Source organism: Ranitomeya variabilis, chromosome 5 (genome assembly GCF_051348905.1).
Source record: "Ranitomeya variabilis isolate aRanVar5 chromosome 5, aRanVar5.hap1, whole genome shotgun sequence".
In the NCBI taxonomy this organism is placed as follows: domain Eukaryota; kingdom Metazoa; phylum Chordata; class Amphibia; order Anura; family Dendrobatidae; genus Ranitomeya; species Ranitomeya variabilis.
The window spans coordinates 455,903,222-455,926,248 of NC_135236.1; the positions used below are offsets into that span (position 1 = coordinate 455,903,222).

Genomic DNA, 23,027 nt, shown 5'->3' on the forward strand with positions numbered 1-23,027 from the left:
AGTGGCGAATTTGCCAATCCTGGTATTCTGTGGCAAATGCCAAGCATTCTGCACTGTGTTGGGATGTGAGTATAACCCCCATCTGTGGACGTTGGGCACTCAGACCATCCTCATGGAGTTTTATTCTAACCGTTGTTGCCCTCCTACGGCCCCCTCCATGTCTCCTGGTGTACTGGCCTGTCTTCGGGTAGCGCCTCCAGCCTCTGGACACTACGCTGACAGACGCAGCAAACCTTCTTACCACAGCTCGCATTGATGTGCCATCCTGGATGAGCTGCACTACCTGAGCCACTTGTGCAGGTTTTAGAGTCCGTCTCATGATACCACGAGTGTGAAAGCACAACCAACATTCAAAAGTGACCAAAACATCAGCCAGAAAGCATTGGTACTGAGATGTGGTCTGTGGTCCCTACCTGCAGAACCCCTCCTTTATTGAGTGTGTCTTGATAATTGCCAACAATTTCCATCTGTTATCTATTCCATTTGCACAACATCATGTGAAATTGATTGTCAAGCAGTGTTGCTTCCTAAGTGGACAGTTTGACTTCACAGAAGTTTGATTCATTTGGAATTATATTCTGTTGTTTAAGTGTTCCCTTTATTTTTTTGAGCAGTGTATGTGGCTCATAATTTTTTATGGAGCATTATATGGGGCCTATTATAAAGAACGGAGCTATATATGGGGCTCATACTGTATGGATCAATATATGGTGATCATTATACTCTATGGGGCCCATCCTATATTGTATGGAGCATTATATGGGGCCCATTATAAATGAAGCAATATATGGGGCTCATTATTCTTTATGTAGCATTATATTGGGCCCTTTATACAGTATGTAGCAATATATGGGGCTCATTATTCTTTATGGAGCATTGTATGCTGCATTTTATAGAGTATGGAGCAATATATTGGGCCCATTATACTGTATGGAGCATTATATGTGGGTCGTTATACTGAATGGAGCATTATATGGGGCTCATTATTCTGTATGGAGCAATGTATGGGGCTCATTATTCTGTATGGTGTAATATTGAGCTCATTATTCTGTATGGAGCAGTATATGGTGCCCATAATACTGCAAGGAGCAATATATGAGGCTCATTTTACTGAATGGAGCAAAATGTGGGGCCCATAATAGTGTATTGAGCAATACATGGGTCTCATTATTCTGTATGAAGCCCTATGCGGTGCCCATAATTCTGTATGGAGAGCTATGTTGTGCCCATAATACTATATGGAGGACTATACTGTCTGGTTTCTGAGCTATTGTAGAATTTACAATAGATATCACTCATGTAATGTAGGAAGTGAGATCTTTGACATTGTACTATATCTATATTTCTCTGCTGTATCCGTGCATCACGAATAATGGTATACGTTAAAGGGGACAACTGATACTGTTTTGCCCAGGGCCCATGAAAACCTGAAGCCAGCCCTGCTCCCTGGCATTTGGCTTTATTGATAAAGTCATGTGCAGATTATATGCTTTACTTTATTTAGAATTACATGTGTTTTTGATGCGTTTCTGCTACCGAAATGTACTTAAAATGCATGTGTGTTTTTTACCTGTGGATTTTCCTCATCTAATGGGAAAAATCTGCACATAAGACTCAGCGTATTCACACGAGACATTGACATGTTATGGATCTAAAAAACACTGCAGGTCAGTTTACGATGAGTAATTAAAGGACAGTGGTCATGAGATTACAGCTAGAACTTTAAGATGCTGCGTTTTATGGGGCATTGAGGATACACAATACCAAAAGCTCACCAAAAACTCATCATAGGTGCACAGCCTAAATCTTGAACATTGTAATTTTAGACAACCCCTTAGCATAAAAACTTATAATATTGTACTTGGAAAATTGCACAAACGTATTCAAAAAGTATTTGAAGCAGTAGATGCACTGTTGGTATTAGAAATCTTATCTTTATGCAGCATTATTCGTAATTTCCATCAGTAGTTTTTAATTTTAGCAACATTATGTTTGATTTATTACCACAGACATAAGACCAATTTCTCTACTTATTTCTAAAGTAGTTTCCTTGTCTTCCTGGTTTACCTTACCACATTTTATTTTTCCAATATCTGTATCCGGAGGAATGTCTAGACGGTGCTTAGGATGTCCAGTTCCATTTCCATTGTCTCACTTTCCAAATTCAGAATTCAGTGACTAAACTACTTATGCCATTGTAATTTGTGGTTTCCACATTTCTAAGTAAAATGGATATTGTTTCTGTAACCTCACTGGGGAATATTGTATAATTTCTAAGAGTACCACAGAGTCATAAAAGTAACCCATGTCCTGAATATAATGTACATGAGAACCATTATATACCCTCAATGCTTAATAAACACAGATAGGCATATCATAAAACGCTGCACTTACTCACTGTTATTCCAGTGTTTTACAATGATTTATCATTCTGTAATTGCTTTTATTAGTATGCTTCAACCATGTACAAGCTGTAATGTGAATAGAAATAGGATCAATATGATTGATGAAGAAATAGGGAGAATGAAGTAAAAGAATATTATCTACAGTTACTAAAATACAAGTGGGTAGAGTCTAACCAGTATACCAAGAAAAAAAGTCATGGACATACAGTAACGTGTGGGCCAGTGGTTCTAACATGTAGAAAACAAGGAAGATGAACATGCTTGATGTGCTTGATGGTAGACAAGCCTGGAGACGCTGCAGTCTGTGTCTGGTAGGTCCTTTAGGCCATGCAGTCTGCTCACATAGGCACACGCAACATCATCCTAGTGTTGTCTTGTTTAAAACCGTTTCCTGACCCACTTAGGGGAAATGACAATAACTAAAGATGAACAGATGTTTTCAAATTCGACATTCAAATTCGACAAAATTCACCAAATTATCCCCAAAAATATATTTTTCGGAGAAACAATTTGTGCCAATTTCAATACAGCAAAGCTTATAATGGCTCTGAGAATGCATGTGGGAGAGAGGAGAGGGAGAATTCCACTGACCATAACAGTTGACCATTAACACGTCAGAACTTTGATGGCCATAAGAGCTTACACTTTACTCATGTGAGGGTGGACTGCGCTGACAATAATGCAGTTGTGCTCAAAAGTTTACATACCCTGGCAAAATTTTTGCTTTCTTGGCCTTTTTCAAAGAATATGAATGATAACACCAAAACTTTTTCTCCACTCATGGTTAGTAGTTGGGTGAAGCCATTTATCATCAAACTACTGTGTTTTCTCTTTTTAAATCATAATCACAACCCAAAACATCCAAATGACCCTCATCAAAAGTTCACGTGCCCCATTTTTTAATACTGTGTATGGCCCCCTCTAACATCAATGACAGCTTGAAGTCTTTTGTGGTAGTTGTGGATGAGGTTCTTTATTTTCTCAGATGGTAAAGCTGCCCACTCTTCTTGGCAAAAAGCCTCCAGTTCCTGTAAATTCTTGGGCTGTCTAGGAAGAACTGCGTGCTTGAGATCTCCCCAGATTGTCTCAATGATATTGAGGTCAGGAGACTGCGATGGCCACTCCAGTACCTTCACTTTGTTTTGCTGTAGTCAATGACAGGTGGACTTGGCCTTGTGTTTTAGATCGTTGTCATGTTGGAACATCCAAGTACATCCCATGCGCAGCTTCCGGGCTGATAAGTGCAAATTTGCCTCCAGTATTTGTTGATAACATGCTGCATTCATCTTGCCGTCAACTTTGACCAAGTTTCCTGTGCTTTTGTAGCTCACACCCCCCAAAAAACATCAGCAATCTACCTCCGTGCTTTACAGTAGGAATGGTGTTCCTTTCATCATAGGCCTTGCTGACCTCTCTCCAAATCCGGATCGTCTTATAATCTGAAAAATATGATAACTAAATATCACCATACTAGTGCAAAATATAAATGAATTAAAAACATATCATAAGTAAAATAAAGAGATTATGACCTATATGTTAGTATTGTAGGATCAAATACTGTCTGTGGATCAGACTATGCAGTGTTCTTGTTTCAAGTGTGAAGATCCAGAAACACTCTCTATTCAAGAGTTTTCTTCTGTGATATCCACCTCTGTGTGGTCTGTAGACTTTTTCTATGCCACAGAACACAAATCCAGACGCGTCACCCTTATGGACATTCAAGAAATGTCTGCATACCGCAGAAGAGGACAAGGCTGCAGAGTTAGTGGCATCAGACAAGCGACGCCTAATTCTTGTTTTTAACGGACATGTTGTGCATCCTACATACTGTATCCTACAAAGTGTACACTCAATAAGTATACCACATATGTATCATTGCAATTGATGAAATCTGTAATATAATATTCCCTAAGATTGCATCATGTTTGATATTTATTTGTTTTTAAACATATTGGCAAGCTATGCAACGTTGGGCACCACATCTAATCTATCCCTTGAAGTCCAACCAAGTTTTTGCCTCCAGTATTAATTTTAGATTTATTACTATTAAATATACTTGGTGATAGTATGGAACTTAAAGTAGGAGCTTTTTTGCTACATACCGTATGTTGTTATTAATTATATGTTTGAGTTTAACATCTTTATTTAATATCAGGATACATTTTTTTATTATGCTCACCATGTCTTTAAATTGTGGACTGAAATCAGTAGAAAATGTGATATACATTGAGGAGTCTTTATTCCTATGATTGTCTCTATATAGGAGAGTTTTACGATTAATGCCATTAATTCTAGCTGTAGCTTTATTTAATGTCCAATTTGGGTATCCCTTATCAGATAGTCTTTTACAAATTTTCTTGCTTTCATCATGAAAAAACTTAGGTTCTGAGCAGTTACGTTTAATCCTTATCAGTTCTCCAGATGGTATATTATATTTAATATGTGTCTGATGACAAGAATTAGCTGCCAATATGTTATTACTTACAGTAGGTTTCCTATAAGTTTCAGTTTGCACTTTTAATTGTTCTTGTTGATTGTTAATTTCAGATCTAAAAAATGTATGCTATGTCTGTCAAAAAAATGTGTACATTTAAGATTGAAATTATTGGAGTTAATGTAATTCACAAAATCTATCGCTTCCGACTGAGTACCTTTCCACACAAACAGGAGGTCGTCGATAAATCTACCGAACCATATTATGTTTTTACTGTATTGGTTATCATCACTGTAAAGGTATAGTTCTTCCCATCTAGCCATTACTAAATTTGCCAGCATATGGGAAAATTTGGCTCCCATGCACACAACTTTTTTTGTAAAAATTAACAATTGTCAAAATTAAAATAGTTGTGTTTCAACTAAAAATCAGTGTCACATAATAAAAAATCCTTTGTTGCAATGTCATACGGACTAAATGTGTCCAAATGATAAGATAAACTAGAAATAGCTTTATCATGGGAAGTTGAAGGGTAAAGTCCTATCACATCCCAAGACAACCAACTATATTCACTATCCCAATTAAATGTATCAAATACAACGGCTTCAAATTTGGTGTCTTTAATGAAACTTGGCGTATCAATCACTAGTGGTTGTAAGTGGTGATCCACCTATGAGCCAATTCTCTCTCCCAAAGCACCTATACCTGCAACAATCGGTCTGAATGGAGGTGGAAAAATGTCCTTATGGACCTTAGGGAGTGCATGAGATATAGGAACTATAGAGTGTTCAACATACAAGTAATCTGATAATTTCTTGTTAATGGCTCCTGTACATAGTCCTTCTTGTATTAAATTGTATAGCAATTGATTGTAGTCCCAAGTGGGATCAGTATCCCACTTGTGTCAGTATTTTCCAAGTCTTCCAATATTAATTTTCTATATAAGTATGCATTAAGTAGACCAATTGTGCCCCCCTTATCTGCTTGGCGAACCAGAAGATCTTTGTTGCTTTTAACGTCCAATAAAGCTTTTCTTTCTCCTTTGGCTAAATTATCGTATAAGTTATTTTTCCGTTGTTCAATGTATTTCTTACGCCGGGTTCACATTGCGTCGATGGCAATGCGCTGACGGCATCCGTTACATAGCGGCACTAACGCTATGTAATGGATGCGTTAGCGCAACCCATTGACTGCCACTATGTAACGCATCGCTAATGCATGTAATAATCGGCATGCATTAGCGATGTGTCGTCATTCTGTTACAGACCCTCGGACGCGGGCTGCAGCATTTCCGGGTCTGTCACCGATAGCGTAGGTGAAGCATCTGTGCTAGCGTGATCGCATAACACGACCTTTAAAAGGCACTAGCGTTGATGCAGTCCGTTTAACGCATGCGTTGAATGGACTGCACCAACGCAATGTGAACCTGGCCTTAAGTACAATTGATTCCTGTTCCACCAACTCTTGAAATTGATCCAAGTGTATGGCCCGTGATTTTACCGGATAAATAAATGCATTACTTGCTGTAAAGTCATTGTTGCGGTTACCAATTATAAGTTCAGCTATAATTTTCACTATTATTACCCTCAGGGCTATTAGGATTACAGCTTGGAGAGTCTCCCTATAATTACTTTCAAAATTAACCTTTATTTCTTCATATATAAGTCTTATTAACCCCAGAAATAAACATAGAAATACATGACACACATGAAAATAAAGTGCTCGTGCTTATCACTGCTTCTTAAAAGAATGGTTTGGTCTCACCCATCCGTAGATTTCCATTAGTAGCAGTATCCCATATATCCGGAGCAATGAATGTGTGTATAGAGGGTAGGGTTTTCTGCTAATGAATGCCCACCATGTATGTATAAATGGTAATCCTCCCTTTGCGTTTCCTCCCAAATGGAGTGGATTCATCAGGGGAGCAGAGGTAATTTGTTGTTTAGTGGGTATAAATGGGAAGGCTATAGTTACAGAGGCGGCATGACATCACAGGCAACTGGGGACCCCTGCAGAAAAGAAAAGCTTATACATCCGGTAAAAGTACGATCCAGCAGAAAAGGGGGACCTTAGGAAATGGTAGCACCCTGCGATGAGTACTAAACAGGGAGCATTGTCTCAACGAGTGGCCTTTGGGACTGACATAGCTAAAGAATCCGGGTATTCGGATCATACCAATACACGTGGACCCATATGACCCTACCCCTAACAAAGTGTAGGCAAATCCAACATCTCCCCATGCCCCTTGCAATATCTGTTGCTGGATACAAAATTCAAGCTGTAACTCTGAGAATGCAGCCCATGTATTGTGTGGAAGATGGAGAAGAGGAGTGTATAACCTGCTATTCCCTGTTCACCAGTTTGACCAAGTATATAAATGGCATTGTTTATAAAAACTGGTCTGACTTATTGAATGAAATGGTTAACAGAAGAAAGATTGCTTTGGGACCAACAATCGAAGCGGCAGATCCAGGTACAATGTCACACACACTGACTAACAACACAAAATTTCCTGTAGCTGGCAGTTTATGGACCTGCTGTAAATGCCCATATAGACAACTTAAGAGGGTTGATCCTTCTGACAGATTCCCTTTAAATTGCATTTTTATTGAAAAGTTTTAGAATTAGGGATGAGCAGTAGTCAAATATTCGGACTCGCTATACTCGTAACGAGTAAGTCCTAATACTCGGGTATTTATAACGAGTAGGGAGTCCAATGCAAGTCAATAAGAAATGCGAGTCATTTTCTGCTGGAACCTAGAAAGCGGTCTGGGGCCCTGAGGAAAAGGCTGAAATGGGTGCATGATTGTTTAAAAGCAGGCCGTAAAAAGCTGTGTGTTGGTTAATGCAGGAAGAAGCCACCCATCATCATCACAAGGGCTTCACAATTATAAAGGTTGGACTACTCTCCTTGTTGTTCCACTGCCACTGCACAATGTGCAGGCATAGTGTCTCCAAAAAAATTAGCCCTGTTGGCTGCATCATGGTTGATGCAGGAAGGAAGCCTCAAGGGCCAGACAATTATGAAGCTAGGACGACTAGCACGGTAGTTCCAGTGCCCAATGTGCAGGCATAGACATAGTGTCTCCAAAAAACAGCCCAAGGGGCTGTATCATGGTTGATGCAGGAAGGAGGCCTCAAGGGCCAGACAATTATGAAGCTAGGACTACTAGCACGGTAGTTCCAGTTCCCAATGTGCAGGCATAGACATACAGTAGTGTTTCCAAAAATTAGCCCAGGGGGCTATATCATGGTTGACGCATTAAGGAGGTCTCATCACAAGTGCCTCCGATGGAAAATATTAATGAATGGAACATTGTTTCTAGCTTGCTGACCATGAGGTACATGTGTCAAAAGCAGGAGTAGGATACACATGTAAGAAGAAGGAAAGGTGTTTGTATGGGAAGGGATGGACATGATAGCACCAGTAGTATAAAAGAACATTTTGGGTGACTTCAGGTTGAGATGCTGTCATCCGGAGGGCTTAAAAACTGGCAAAATCAAGTCCTTGTTCAATTTTATCAGTTATCTTGTCTACATTTTCTGTAGTCAGCCATGTGTGTGTATCTGTGATGATTGCCCCAGCTGCACTGAAAGCACGCTCTGACATCACACTAGCAGGACGGCAGGCCAGCACCTCCAAGGCATATAAGGAGAGGTCTGGCCAACTTTGCAGCTTGGATACCCAGTAATTAAATGGAACAGAAGCGTAAGGAAGGATGCAGGTATGGTCACTTAGATACTCCTTGCTGATGTTAAACTTCTGCCTCCTTGACATTGTTACCGGTCCAGCTAGCCCTTGCTGATTAACTGGTTTATTGTAGATGGCCCAGTTTGTGGACATTTTCCCCCACCTCTTTTGGACCAACTAGGTGTGTCTCTCCCCATTATTGCATGCTGTTGCAAAGAGCTGGTCCCTCTGCTATCAGCGGTGTCTGAGTGTGATGTTGTCAGATCGACAACGGCCCTCTTGAAGGATCCAATTGTGAAAACCCTTGGTGACTGCAACTGTAGCGAAGGAAATTTGTCCTTGTACCGTGGGTCAAGAAAGGTGGCCAACCAGTATAGGTTGCTGTTGAAAATGTGGATCAAGCGAGGGTCTTGGGACAGACAGTTAGACATGAACTGTGCCATGTGTGCCAAGCTGCAAAGAGGCAAATGTTCTGTGGCCCCAGAAGGAGGAACAATACCCATCCTCTCCTCACACTGACTCTCCTCCTCTCCAGCCCACCCATGCTGGACAGACATGAAGCTGGGGTTGGAAATCCCCTCTGTAGCATCAGGGGTCCCCTCGGTACCACAGAAAAAGTCATCTCTCTCCTTGTCTTCCTCCTCATCTTCATCACCCAATCTTGCCTCATGATATTGGCTGGGCTGGGTAGGATCACCCAGTGTGAAATCTTGCTCCTTATCCTGCTGATGTGCACTCAAAGATTCCATGTTTAGATTATGCAGTGATTCTTTCAACGTACATAGCATCAGGATGGTAACACTGATAATAGCCTGATCACCGCTCACTGATCACTACTCAAAGTTATCAAGCACCACCCAAATGTCAGTGATCCACACCCACTCGACAGTTGTTATGTGTCTTGGTTGAGTCTGACGGGCATGTTTAAGCTGGTGTTCAGCAAGTGCCCTCTGCTGCTCACTAATCCTTGCTAACATATGATATGTTCAGTTCCTCGGTGTGGACAGGTCAGTGATTTGGCAAATTAAATTGCTTTTGAAGCGATGCAAGATGGGCAACAGCGGTAGAGGAATGGCGGAAATGGGTGCACATACAGCGCGACTTCTCAAGTAGGTACGGCAAGTTAGGGTATCTTTTGATAAATGTCTGAACCACTAGGTTCAGCACGTGAGCCATGCATGGCACATGTACCAGCTTCCCGAGCTTTAAAGCCACCACCAGGTTACGCCCATTATCACAGACAACCAGACCGGGTTCGAGTTGCAGTGGGGAGAGCCGCTGTTCAGTCTGCTGTTTTATTCCTTGCCACAACTCTACTGCAGAGTGTGGTGTTTGACCTTATCAGATCAGCTTCAGCAGATCGTGTTGCCACTTTGCCGATGTGCTGGAGCACAGCTCCCAACTTGTGAGTGATGTGGATGGTAATTCAGCATAAGATGAGGAGGCGGAGGAGGAGGAAGAGGGGAGACAGGACATATATGATGAGGCGGAAACCATAATTGATGTTGGACCCGCTATTCGTTGCGTGAGTAGGATATGTGATGTTACAGTTTGTGACTTTGTCCCACCCTCTACCAGGTTCAGCCAGTGTGCCATGACAGAAATGTATCGTCCCTGTCCACAACTACTTGTCCACATGTCTGTTGTTAGTGGACCTTCCCGGTTATGGGATTGGTGAGAGCATGCTTTAGATTGTTTAACACGTGCTGGTGTAACGTGGGAACAGCACACCGGGAAAAATAGTGCCTGTGGGGCAGCCACAGCCAACAGATCATGGAAAGACTGTGCCCCAACAAGCCTAAATGGCAACATCTCCATGGCTAGCAACTTGGCAATGGCACTTTTAGTATTTGTGCTTTTGGGTGCATGGGTTGATATTTACGCTTCCTTTCATAGATCTGGGGCATGGACAACTGGACACTTAGCTGGGACAAACAAGTGAATGAGATTGTGTGTCCAGTGTCTCTGCAACAGCAGCTTGAGAGCAGGAGGTATGAGCAACTGCTTCCTGGCCAGCAGATTGAGAAGGACGGATCACAGGTGCCATGGCAGTGGCTTGACCTGCAGACAATGATTTGGTACCCTGTTTATCCACCCATCAACTAGGGTGCTTGGCTGCCATGTGTTTCTGCATAATGGTTCTGTTTTGGTTGCCTTTGCCCTGGCCACTGCTCAGCTTCATATGGGAGATGCTACAGATGACAATGTTTGGTTCAGAAGGACTATCCAAAAAAAAATTTCAGGCAGAGGATGAAAGCCCCCTTGCCTTGACTTGGGGCACAGAGGGATTGCTCTTTGCAACAGTTGACACACTTCTCACTTTGCTCGAACCAGTAGCCCTTGGTCCCTTTGTTGGTTCTATGTATCCACCTTCTTCCTCTGTGCTGCTATGCTGGCTATGCATACCAATGGTCCAGGTCGGATCAGTGGACTCATCATCGACCACCTCGTCCGTGTCATCCTCCTTCCGTGTTGATATTGTCAGCTGGCCAGATGGCAACTGTGTCTCATCATCATCAGCCTCCACATCTTGAGCCGGCATATCACGTGACTGAAAGTGGCTTTCTTCTGGCTGTGGGTTTTCAAATATTTGGCCATGAACAGACGATGTCTCCTCACGTTCCTCTTCAACGTTGCGCGTTTAGAGGCCAGAGGCTACCAAAGGATCATATGTACCAAACAGATCATCGGAGAGGCCAAGCTTGGGGTCAAATTTTTTCTGTGACTGCTGAAGGGGGAAGGAAGTAGGAACAGGTTGAGGATTGGATTTCCCAGCGTACTGTGTATCTAGAGTAGACTATGTGGTCATGGAAGATTGGTTGCTGCTAGAAAATTTCATTGAGCCCTTATCTGCCATCCACGACAGTATCTGCTCTTGCTTTTCTTGCTTCCAGACACGTTACATTCCAAACCTGGAATTTTCGCAAGGAACATAGATGCATCAACATTCTTCTGTCTCCCAGACTCAATGCCTTGTCGGCGCTGACAACCCCACACCCACATCCACATCCATGTCCCTGTCTCTGGACCATCAATAGTCCAGTTTTCCCCAGGGCCAAGCTGTCCCTCGTATGGGTGGCCTTTCATGGTGCTGGAGTTCCCGGTACCTCATCTGTATGAGTCTGTAGTCGATGTTGACGTTCTCGAACCCAGAAAGACACCCCCATCCGTGGATAGTCTTCTTCTGGATCTAACGCCAGCTCAGTGATCTCTCGTCCCTTTTGCCCAAACAGCAAAGTATACGGAGTGTATCCGGTTGTACTGTGCACTCGATTGTTGTACACCCAGACCAATTTAGCCACAAACTCAGGCCACCTTATTTTCCGATCTTCCACCAATGTTGAAGCACCTGAATCAATGTTCGATTGAAACATTCGCAGGCTCCATTTCCCTGAGGATGATAGGGCGTAGTCCTTGACTTCTCAATCTGGTACAAACGGTATAACTCTTCCATCACTCGACCTTGGAAGCAAGCGCCTTGGACAGAATTAATCTTGTTCAGGCAATCATACACCCGGATGATGTCTTGGCAGATGGCCTGCGTAGCTGACTCAGCAGTCTGATCCCGGATAGGAGTCACTACAGCGAACTTAGTGAAGTGATCAGTCATCACTAGACAATGTTCATACCCAAGAAGTGACGGGCTTAGAGCTAGGCAGTCAATCATCAACAGCTCTAAGGGTGCAGAAGTCACAATGGTCTGTGTCGGAATTCTCTGCTCTGGAGGTTGGGCTAGTTCACAGCTCTGACAACGTTGACTGGCCTCCTATGCTGCAGCCTTCAGTCGAGATGATGCACCAGCTTTCTATAACCACTTAAACGTCTTCTCTGGACCAAAGTGAGCCCCCCTCATAAGCCTCCGTAGCTACCACATGAATCAACCTTTCTGGGAGCACCACTTGCCAAGTGACTCCCAATTCCTGCACCAGCTGTACTCTTCTACATAGCAATCCATCTTCCAACTGAAGCCTCTCCCACTGTCTCAGAATCTGCAGAGTCCCTGGGGACAGAGTGTCTCCCTCTCGCCGGCTGGGGAGTTGCTTCAGGGCCACCCACAGTCTCAGCTGGGCAAGTTCTGTGTCTGCTTGTAGGAGCTGCACCTAGTCATCCCGAGGCCGTCATAGCACTTGTTCTCCATGAAATAATTTATATTTGGCACACTCCAGAAATGTGATGCAAAGGGGAATATTTAGTGTACATACAGTAGTCACAAACGTTTCGGTCCGCGTGGACCTTCATCAGTGTGCTAGATATATAGCTGAGGTAATGTGAACCATATAGTGGGCCCCAATACAGTTAGTTTGCATCAACTGGAGAGTGTTGAGGAAAACACTAAATGATGTGGCAGTCCAGCCATTGAAGGAAAGGAAAAAGGCGCGCAGAGGACTGGTGCAGCTACGCGGTATCCACCGCAAGTAGGCAGTACCGAGATGGAGGAAAGCAGGGAATGCAGAGCAAGGGTTAACAATCATGCAATTTACTGATATCAATTGAGAAAACTCCTTGCAGTGAGATGACAGGTAATTAACAAATGGAATTGCAGTGTAGCACAACACTCTTATTATTATTAAACTTATCGTGACTCCAATGTTCCTCAGCCGCATGCAGTGCGATGAGGGTTGCAGTCCTAGCAGCAGTCGGCACGAACGCGTCTTCAGGCATTTCCCGCCAACACATGAACAAGCTTCTGGCAGCAACAGGCAGTCTCTGGTTTTACCCATTGAGCCCCTAGTCCATTAATCCATGGAACCGAAGAGGGTAACAACAAGGAAGTCTCTACCTGGCGCGTGCTCCGCCGCATGCCGGTCCACAAAGTGGAATGCAGCTCACGATCTTGCACCCGTTCCTTACTGTGAGCACTTCAAACTGTCTGGTGGTGTGCCTGATGCTCTGTGGGCTCCCTGTTCCCGAGGAGCCCTCATGTAACCCCGGATGGGTATCAGCTCCGTGCTCCCTATATGTCTGCAGAGCGCGGGGCACACCTGTTTCTACTCTCTGCCGGCGGGAAACTTCTGACTCTTCCCGCACTTCCTGCTCTCTCCTGCCTCTGCTTTCCATGCCCCCTCTCACCAGGTCATCAGTCCTGTTCGGTTCTCCATTCTTTCCCCCCTGGCAACACTGGATGCAGCACTGACCGTTCTGGACCTGGCATCTCACAGGTACCCACGGCCCGGTCTTCCTCCTTACAAGTACATGGGCCATCATAGATCACTGGTTCCCAGCGAAGAACAATTTGTACTGCAGAGTTGTTTCCATCTCCAGGGTGGCTGTTTAAGTTTCTCTCTTCTATGGAGTGTAAGCTTTTATGGTCAATGGACTACTCTCTCTTGCCTATAGAGTGTAATATCTTAATATCAGTGGCTCCTCTCTCTTTCATTCACTCTTTTCTGTAGAGACTTTTATTGGTGTGAGTTGAGCTGGGTCCCAGTGCCAGGGCAATAGAGAAGAGCTGAGGTTAAGTGCCAGAATTGGCACATCTAATAGATACACCATTTCTGAGGTCGCTGAGGGCTTTTCTTATTGTACTGGAAAGGGGACAATATTCATGGCCCTTCCCAGCCTATTAATATCAGGCCCCAGTAATCTGTTTGTCTTAGCTGGTTATGAAAAACTGGAAGCACAGCACATCATTTTTTAGGGACACCATTTTTTAATAATAAGCAATGGCAAAGCAAACAGCTGGGGACAGATATTAATAGGCTGGGAAGGCCCATGGATATTGGCCCCTGCTCACAACTGTCTGCTTTCTCTTGAATCTTTATTAAAATAAGGGAGGGACCTACATTATTTTTTAATCTATTTATTTATTAATTAGTATTTTTCATTCATTCATTTATTTATTAGAAATAAACAAATATATGAATGAAAAAATCGGCGTGGGGTTCCCCAATTCTTAGTAATCAGCTAAGCGAAAGCAGGTACACGCTATTCTCAGTATGACAGCATGGGAACCTGCAGCCATCCGCGATACAAGTGGCTGTCAACAGCGGTGACTGCAGTAAAGTTACTGCTGGTCAGAGCCGCTGTATCCCACTTCACACAGAGGACTGCCAACTGTTCGGGCTGCCATTGGCTAAAATGGGGTTCAGGTTTTGGGTTCTAGGTACCCAAACCAACCTGACGGACCTGAAAATCCACGGGTCCGCCCATCCCTACACATGATATTTTGAAGTTAGGAAAATTAAGAGTGATTCTTTAAATGAATTGAACTGTCCTGCCAAACTAAGGATTTAAGGGAACCTGTCACCCCCCAGGCGTCAGTAACTAAAATAGCCATCTTGTGCAGCACTAATGCTGCATTTTGACAAGGTGGCTCTTTTAGTTCTTGTTCGTTGCACTGCAGAATTAATCGCTTTTTAAATTTGTCCCTCATACCTTCAAATCGTCCGGGGGGCAGGTCTTTCCCCCCTAATCCAGACGCACCACATCCGTTACTCTGCGAGCCAGGCACCGCCTCACCGTTATTCAATTATCCGGGCGCCTGCGCTGTCATATTCTGCCTTGGGCATGCGCAGTTTGCGCTGCCCGACCACTGACATCACTTGATGTCTTGCTTACTGCCCCTGCGCGCACGCGCGGCCTAAGAATCCCAGCCCCGCAGTGTGAAAAAATCATAAGAGACTGTGGGGCGGGATTTCGGGCCACACGTGCACACAGGCGCAGTAAGCATGCCCAAGGAAGAATATGACAGCACAGGTGCCTGGAGAATTGAATAACGCCGAGGAAGCAGCGCCCGGCTCGCAGAGTGACAGATGTGGTGCATCTGATTTGAAGGTATGAGGGACAAATTTAGAAAGCAAATATTTCTGCAGTGCAACGAACAAGAACTAAAAGAGCCACCTTGTCAGAATGCAGCATTAGTGCTGCGCAATATGGCTCTTTTAGTTACTAACGCCTGGGGGGGGTGACAGGTTCCCTTTAAGGAAGGCTAATGAAAGGTTTTAATAAGGAAAATTAATTTTTAAACAATAAAATATAGAAAAACTAAAACTAAACAATTTACCTCCTGAGCTTGTTGAAATTTGGCATGTTTCTTCAATGCAGTGGTTTCTGGGCTTACATTTATATTGCCAGTATTAAAATACTTTAACACTATTGTTGGAATATTTCCTAGGATATGACACATCACAGTCTGCAGGAAAATTCTTGAGCATTGTGTCATATATTTCCAGCATCCCAACTCTTTCCAGCTTTTCTTTCTCATGAAATTCAACCCATCAAATAATTTAGAGTAGGCCTCATTTTCATTGTCTCCGTTAAAAACACGAAGACAGATTTTTGCTACCTAATCTGAGAGCAGCATAATGAAGAGACAGAGACCCTGAATCCAACAATGTGTTACTTACAGGGCTGTTTGAAGTAGTTTTGACAAAATCACTATTTTACTTGCAGTAAATTACCCCTAGAGTACTATTCCAAATTGCTGAAATGCTGTCCTCTATATTCATGAGCTCTGTATAATCCATCCCCCAAAATTAATTGGAAGCTTTCAGTCTATGCACAGGGTAAACATACAGGTGCTTCCCAAAAATGTAGAATATCATCAAAAAGTTTATTTATTTCAGTTCTCCAATACAAAAAGTGAAACACAGATATTATATAGAGTCATTACAAACAGAGTGATCTATTTCAAGTGTTTATTTCTGTTAATGTTGATGATTATGGCTTACAGCCAATGCAAACCCAAAAATCATTATCTTAGCAAATTAGAATACTTTATAACACCAGCATGAAAAATTATTTTAAAATGCAAAATGTTGGCCTACTGAAATGCACTCAATACTTGATCAGGGTTCCTTTTGCATCAATTACTGCATCAATGCAGCGTGGCATGGAGGCGATCAGCCTGTGACACTGCTGAAGTGTTATGGAAGCCCAGGTTGCTTTGATAGCAGCTTTCAGTTTGTCTGCATTGTTGGTCTGGTGTCTCTCATCTTCCTCTTGACAATACCTCATAGATTCTTTATGGAGTTAAGGTCAGGCGAGTTTGCTGGCCAATCAAGCACAGTGATACTGTTGTTTTTAATTAAACCAGGTATTGGTACTTTTGGCAGTGTGGACAGCTGCCAAGTCCTGCTGGAGAAAGAAATTTCCATCTCCAAAAAGCTTGTGGGCAGAGGGAAGCATAAAGTGCTCTAAAATTTCCTGGTTGATGGTTGTGCTGACTTTGGTTTTGATAAAACACAGTGGACCTACAGCAGCAGATGAGATGGCTCCCCAAACCATCACTGATTGTGGAAACTTCACATTAAACCTCAAGCAGCTTGGATTTTGTGCCTCTCCACTTTTCCTCTAGACTCTTGGACCTTGATTTCCAAATGAAATGCAAAATTTACTTCCAGCTGAAAACAACATCTTGGACCACTAAACAACAGTCCAGTTCTTTTTCTCCTTGGCCCAGGTAAGACGCTTCTGGTGTTGTCTTTTGGTAATTAGTGGCTTGACACAAGGAATGTGACACTTGTACCCCATGTCCTGGATACTCCTGTGTGGTGGCTCTTGAGGCAATCACTCCAGCAGCAGTCCACTCCTTGTGAATCTCCCCCAAATTTTTGAATGGCCTTTTTTAACAATCCTGTCAAGGCTATGATTATCCCGGTTGCTTGTGCACCATTTTCTACCACACTTTTTCCTTCCACTCAACTTTCCATTATACTTTGAGGGGGCTGCATTATACTCTGGGGGCTGCATTATAATCTGAGGGGGCTGCAATATACTCTGAGGGGGCTGCATTATACTCTGAAGGGAATGCATTATACTCTGAGGGGGCTGCATTATACTGTTTGAAGGGAGATGCATTATACTCTGAGGGGGCTGCATTATACCGTGAGGGGGTACATTATACTCTGAGGGGGCTGCATTATACTCTGAGAGGGCTGCATTATACTCTGAGGGGGCTGCATTATATTCTAAGGGGTCTGTATTATACTTTGAGAGGTGCTGCATTATGCTCTATGAGGGAACTATATTATACTCTATGAGGGGGGTTGTATTATACTCTAAAGGCCTACATTATACTTTATGGAGAGGCTGAATCATACTCTGAAGGGAGCTGCAGTTTACACAGAGGGGTCTGTATTATACTTTATGAGGGGGGCTGCTTTATACTCTGAGGGGGCTGCAGTATACTCTTAGGGGGGCTGCATTATACTATGAGTGGGGCTGTGTTATACTCTAGAAAACTGAGAAGAAATTAATAATAAAGGTCCAAAAGAATCCAAAAACCAAAACAAATGACCTTACTCTTAATGATACTCAAGATAAAACACTATTTTAATCAATACCTTTAAAACCATGAAAGACAACCACAGTCAACAAGTATCACAGTACCTATTGCATACTGCCTAACAGCGGAGGTTCGCTTCATGAGGTACATTTAAACAGGATCTTACCTTTGACCTTTATAGGGGCTAGTAGTGATGCTACAAACAAGGTTACAAATGGAAGAGACCATTTAATAGTATACACATCTCAAGATTGAATATTTTTAAAGAAATATACAGTATCTGGGGTATGTGGTGACTAGGTGTAGGAGGCGGCAATGATAACCCAGATAGCACATGCATGATGTGGCATTAGTGCAGAAATGCTGAAATTTGCTGCCTAGATGGAACTATGCGGAACCAACTGGCACAGGAAGAGTTGCAGGGGGAACAAGTTCATGTGCAGGATCCATTCAAGTGCCTTGAATAATGAAGTTCCCTGATATAATGGTCCTGCATATTATGCCTGTCAAGACCTGAGAACCAGATCTATGCCAGTCAAGAGCCAGAGTCCAGACTGCGACCGTAAAGGTCAAAAACCTCAATTTGCACTGGTCAAAATCCAGAGGTCAGATGACTACCGGGAGCTGGAGCACTTCCCACTTTCCCTTAGTCCCAGGAGGCACATGATGTCAGTCAAGCACTGAAGATCCAAGAGGACACTTTGACCGGAAAAGAATGCTTGAGGTGATAAGAGGGAGACACGAGTGAGACTGGTCATTACTTCATACAACAACGTGCGGTACAGGGGTTGGCCTGGGCAAGGACAACAGGTGGGGTGAGGGTCAGCTGGTGAGAAGGAGGCTCAGAATTCCTTGATAGACTTCGTCAGGAGGACTTGTGTCCAAGTAGGAATACCCAGTGACCCCTGCTAGGGCCATTGTGCCAAGAGGAGCTAGCATAGCAGCTCTTCTGGGAATGGATGTACCACCTCTGTCGAAGAGATACTAGCATGGACTTCTCTGATTACTCTTGTTCAACTGTAGGACTTATTCTTTGTTTTGCATTTTATAATTTACTTGTGTTTGTGCTGGTTTTTTTTTGCTAAACTGCTTTCCTAGTTCTACATATACCAGCCTTGCGGAACAATAAAATGTTTTCTTGTCTGTTCCGTCTAATGCTCATCTGTGCTTTGAATCTGGTCACCTGCTTACATTTGGCATAGTAGGCAGGATGCAACACTGAAGCACAGAGATGGCGGACCAGTTGGTGACCGAGCCCGCCATGGGGCATATACCCTGGGGGCTATGCTCAGCAACCTTCCGAAGGTCACAGGAAGCAGTGTATCACTCTGGGATTGGGTAGAGAGACTGAAGAGCATGCATACCAGGACCGGTGTTGGGGGGACATTATACAAAGATACTATTATTAAAGAGAAATGAATATTAGTTGCTCTCCACGCTCATGGGCATGGAATGCACAGAATATTCATTTTTCGTTAGCAGCAGGAACACGAGTTAGCTGCAGCCACCGGATCCAGCTGTCATGGTCTCTGGATGGGCTGGTTCTGGCTCCGTCCTTGTCATGACTGGGTTAAATTAGTCCTCCTCTCTTTGGTTCTGGAGTGGCTATTTAATGCTGGTGGTTCCTGGGTTCTGAGTCAGTTATTCTTCTGTCTACTCGGTTTGAGATATCTGACCCAGGTTATTCATCTGTAATCATTGTGCCTCTGTGCGTGTGTGCCTTGCTGTGTATGACCCGGTTTTTCCATTAACTACTGCCCCTGTTTTCTGCTTGGTTCTTCTCTGTCTGTCCTGGCTTTCAGACCTTTTGGCTTGTCTCTGACTAATCTCCTGTTTTACCCCTTGGTACCTCACTCCCGTCTGGCTTGACCCTTGGATTGTCCTTTGACCACATCCCTGTCTTTGTACTCTGTGTCCTGCATTTCTTGCAGACCCCAGTTCTCGTTCGGTCGCTTTGCCCCATTGTCCTTGTAGTGATCAGGTGACCAGCCTAGTTCAGGTCCTGTGGGCACTGCATGCATCATTCCTCCCTCTCCCTGCGCTCCCGCTAGTGCCCCCTTAGGCTGCCTTTGTATGACATCAGGCAGCGTTTGTACACCAGCCTCCTTTGACCCGCTGCTCCTAGTCACACTTATGTGAAAGCTACCTGTTCACTTATGAAGCAACATCGATTATCCTGCTGTTGTGCAAATGGAACAGACAACAGGTAGAAATGATCGGCATTACAGCCCAACATCATCCAGGGCGAGTGGCATTTGACAGAAAACACCAAGATTGCCAGATTTGACATTGGCGCTCTGTGCTTTTCACGGATGAGAGCAGGTTCACTCTGAGCACATGTGACACGTGACAGAGTCTGTAGATGCTGTGGAGAATGTTCTTCTGCATGCAACATCCTTCAGCATAACCAGTTTGCCAATTGGTCAGTAATGGTGTGGGGAGGCATTTCTTTGGAGGGCCGTACAGCCCTTCATGTGCTAGCTAGAGGTACCCTGACTTCAGTTAGGTACCGGGATGAGATCCTCAGACCCTTTGTGAGACCATATGCAGGTACAGTTGGCCCTGGGTTCTTTGTGATGCATGACATTGCTAGGCCTCATGTGGCTGAAGTATGTCAGTAGTTCCTGCATGATTAAGGCATTGATGCTATGGACAGGCATGCCCGTTCCCCAGAACTGAATCCAATCGAGCATATCTGAGACATCATGTCTCGTAACATCCACCAGCATCATATTACACCACAGACTGTCCAGGAGTTGACTGATGCTTTATTCCAGGTCTGGGGGGAGATCCCTTAGGAAAAGATTTTCCGCCTCATCAGGAGCATGCCCAGGAGTTTTAGGGAAGTCATATAGGCACATGGAGGCCACACATACTACTGAGCATCATTTCATTTCTTTCTCTTGAGGCATTTCCACTGAAGGTGGATCAACCTGTAATTTGATTTTTCCATTTTGATTTTGATTATCATTCCAACTTCAGACCTCCATGGGATATTGATTTTGATTTACATTGATCATTTCTATGTTTTATTGTTCTCAACATATTCCACTGTGTAATGAATAAAGATTTGCAACTGGAATATTTAATTCAGTGATATCTAGGATGTGGTATTTTAGTCTTCCCCTTATTTTTTTGAGCAATGTAAATAAATTCCACAAGAATGGCCTTTTCTAGAGCCTGGATACTGGGAGGGGTGTGATGCGCAACTTGACTCTTCAGAATTTCATAGAGTTGTTCTATTGGGTTCAGATCAGAAGACATACTAGGCCTCTGAATCACTGTCACTGTTGTTCAGAAATGCAACAAACTTGTGTTTTGGATCATTCTCATGTTAAAAAAGTGCAAACCTACCAAGGAACGGAGTGTTAGTAATATACATAGTAACATACATAGTAACATACATAGTTAGCAAGGCCGAAAAAATGAGAAAATGTCTATTTGTCCATCCAAGTTCATCCTATATTCCATCAGAATAAATCTTCAGATCTACGTCCTTCTAAAGAACCTTATAACTGTAAGATACAATATTGTTATGCTCCAGGAAGACATCCAGGCCTCTCTTGAACCCCTCGACTGAGTTCGTCATCACCACCTCCACAGGCAAGGAATCCCAGATTCTCACAGCCCTAACAGTAAAGAATCCTCATCTACAGTGCCTTGCGAAAGTATTCGGCTCCCTGGAACTTTTCAACCTTTTCCCACTTATCATGCTTCAAACAAAAAGATACCAAATGTAGATTTTTGGTGAAGAATTAACAACAAGTGGAACACAATTGTGAAGTTGAACAAAATGTATTGGTTATTTTAATTTTTGGGGGAAATTCAAAAACTGAAAAGTGGGGCGTGCAATATTATTCGGCCCCTTTACTTTCAGTGCAGCAAACTCACTCCAGAAGTTTGTTGTGGATCTCTCAATCATCCAATGTTGTTTTATATGCCTAATGATGATAAATAAATCCACCTGTGTGTAATCAAGTCTCCGTATAAATACACCTGCTCTGTGATAGTCTCAGGGTTCTGTTTGAAGCAGAGAGAGCATCATGAAGACCAAGGAACAGAACAGGCAGGTCCGTGATACTGTTGTGGAGAAGTTTAAAGGTGGATTTGGATACAAAATGATTTACAAAACTTTAAACATCCCAAGAAGCACTGTTCAAGCGATCATATTGAAATGGAAGGAGTATCATACTACTGCAAATCTGCCAAGACCCGGCCGTCCCTCTAAACTTTCATCTCAAACAAGGAGAAGACTGATCAGAGATGCAGCCAAGAGGCCCATGATCACTCTGGATGAACTGCAGAGATCTACAGCTGAGGTGGGACAGTCTGTCCATAGGACAACAATCATTCGTACACTGCACAAATCTTGCCTTTATGGAAGAGTGGCAAGAAGAAAGCCATTTCTCAAAGATATCCATAAAAAGTGTTGTTTACAGTTTGCAACAAGCCACCTGGGAGACACACTAAACATGTGGAAGAAGGTGCTCTGGTCAGATGAAACCAAAATCGAAAATTTTGGCAACAATGCCAAACGATATGTTTGGGGTAAAGGCAACACAGCTTATCACCTTGAACACACCATCCCCACTGTCAAGCATGGTGGTGGCAGCATCATGGTTTGGGCCTGCTTTTCTTCAGCAGGGACAGAGAAGATGGTTAACATTGATGGGAAGATGGATGGAGCCAAATGCAGGACCATTCTTGAAGAAAACCTGTTTGAGGCTGAAAAAGACCTGAGACTGGGACGGAGATTTGTCTTCCAACAAGACAATGATCCCAAACATAAAGTAAAATCTACAATGGAATGGTTCACAAATAAACGTATCCAGGTGTAAGAATGGCAAAGTCAAAGTCCAGACCTCAATCCAATCGAGAATCCTTGGAAAGAGCTGAAAACTGCTGTTCACAAACAATCTCGATCAAACCTCACTGAGCTCGAGCTATTTGCCAAGGAAGAATGGGCATGAATTTCAGTCTCTCGATGTACAAAACTGATAAAGACATACCCAAGTGACTTGCATCTGTAATCGCAGCAAAAGGTGGCACAACAAAGTATTAAGTTAAAGGGGCCGAATAATACTTTTCAGTTTTTGAATTTCAAAAAGTTTTTTAAATAACCAATACATTTTGTTCAACTTCACAATTGTGTTCCATTTGTTGTTGATTCTTCACCAAAAATTTACATTTGGTATCTTTATGTTTGAAGCATGTTATGTGGGAAAAGGTTGAAAATACTTTCGCGAGGCAGTGTATCTTGGTGGTAAAACC

General features: G+C 43.1%; 1 long non-coding RNA gene across 1 annotated transcript in view; it reads right to left on the reverse strand.

Moving 5' to 3' along the window:
• Positions 1-2,437: 2,437 nt before the first annotated feature.
• The window catches only part of LOC143773733 (uncharacterized), a 35,835-nt gene continuing 15,245 nt past the window's right edge, over positions 2,438-23,027 (reverse strand). The window contains exon 3 of the long non-coding RNA XR_013215338.1: positions 2,438-3,844. This is a non-coding gene — a long non-coding RNA (uncharacterized LOC143773733). The remainder of the gene's footprint in view (positions 3,845-23,027) is intronic.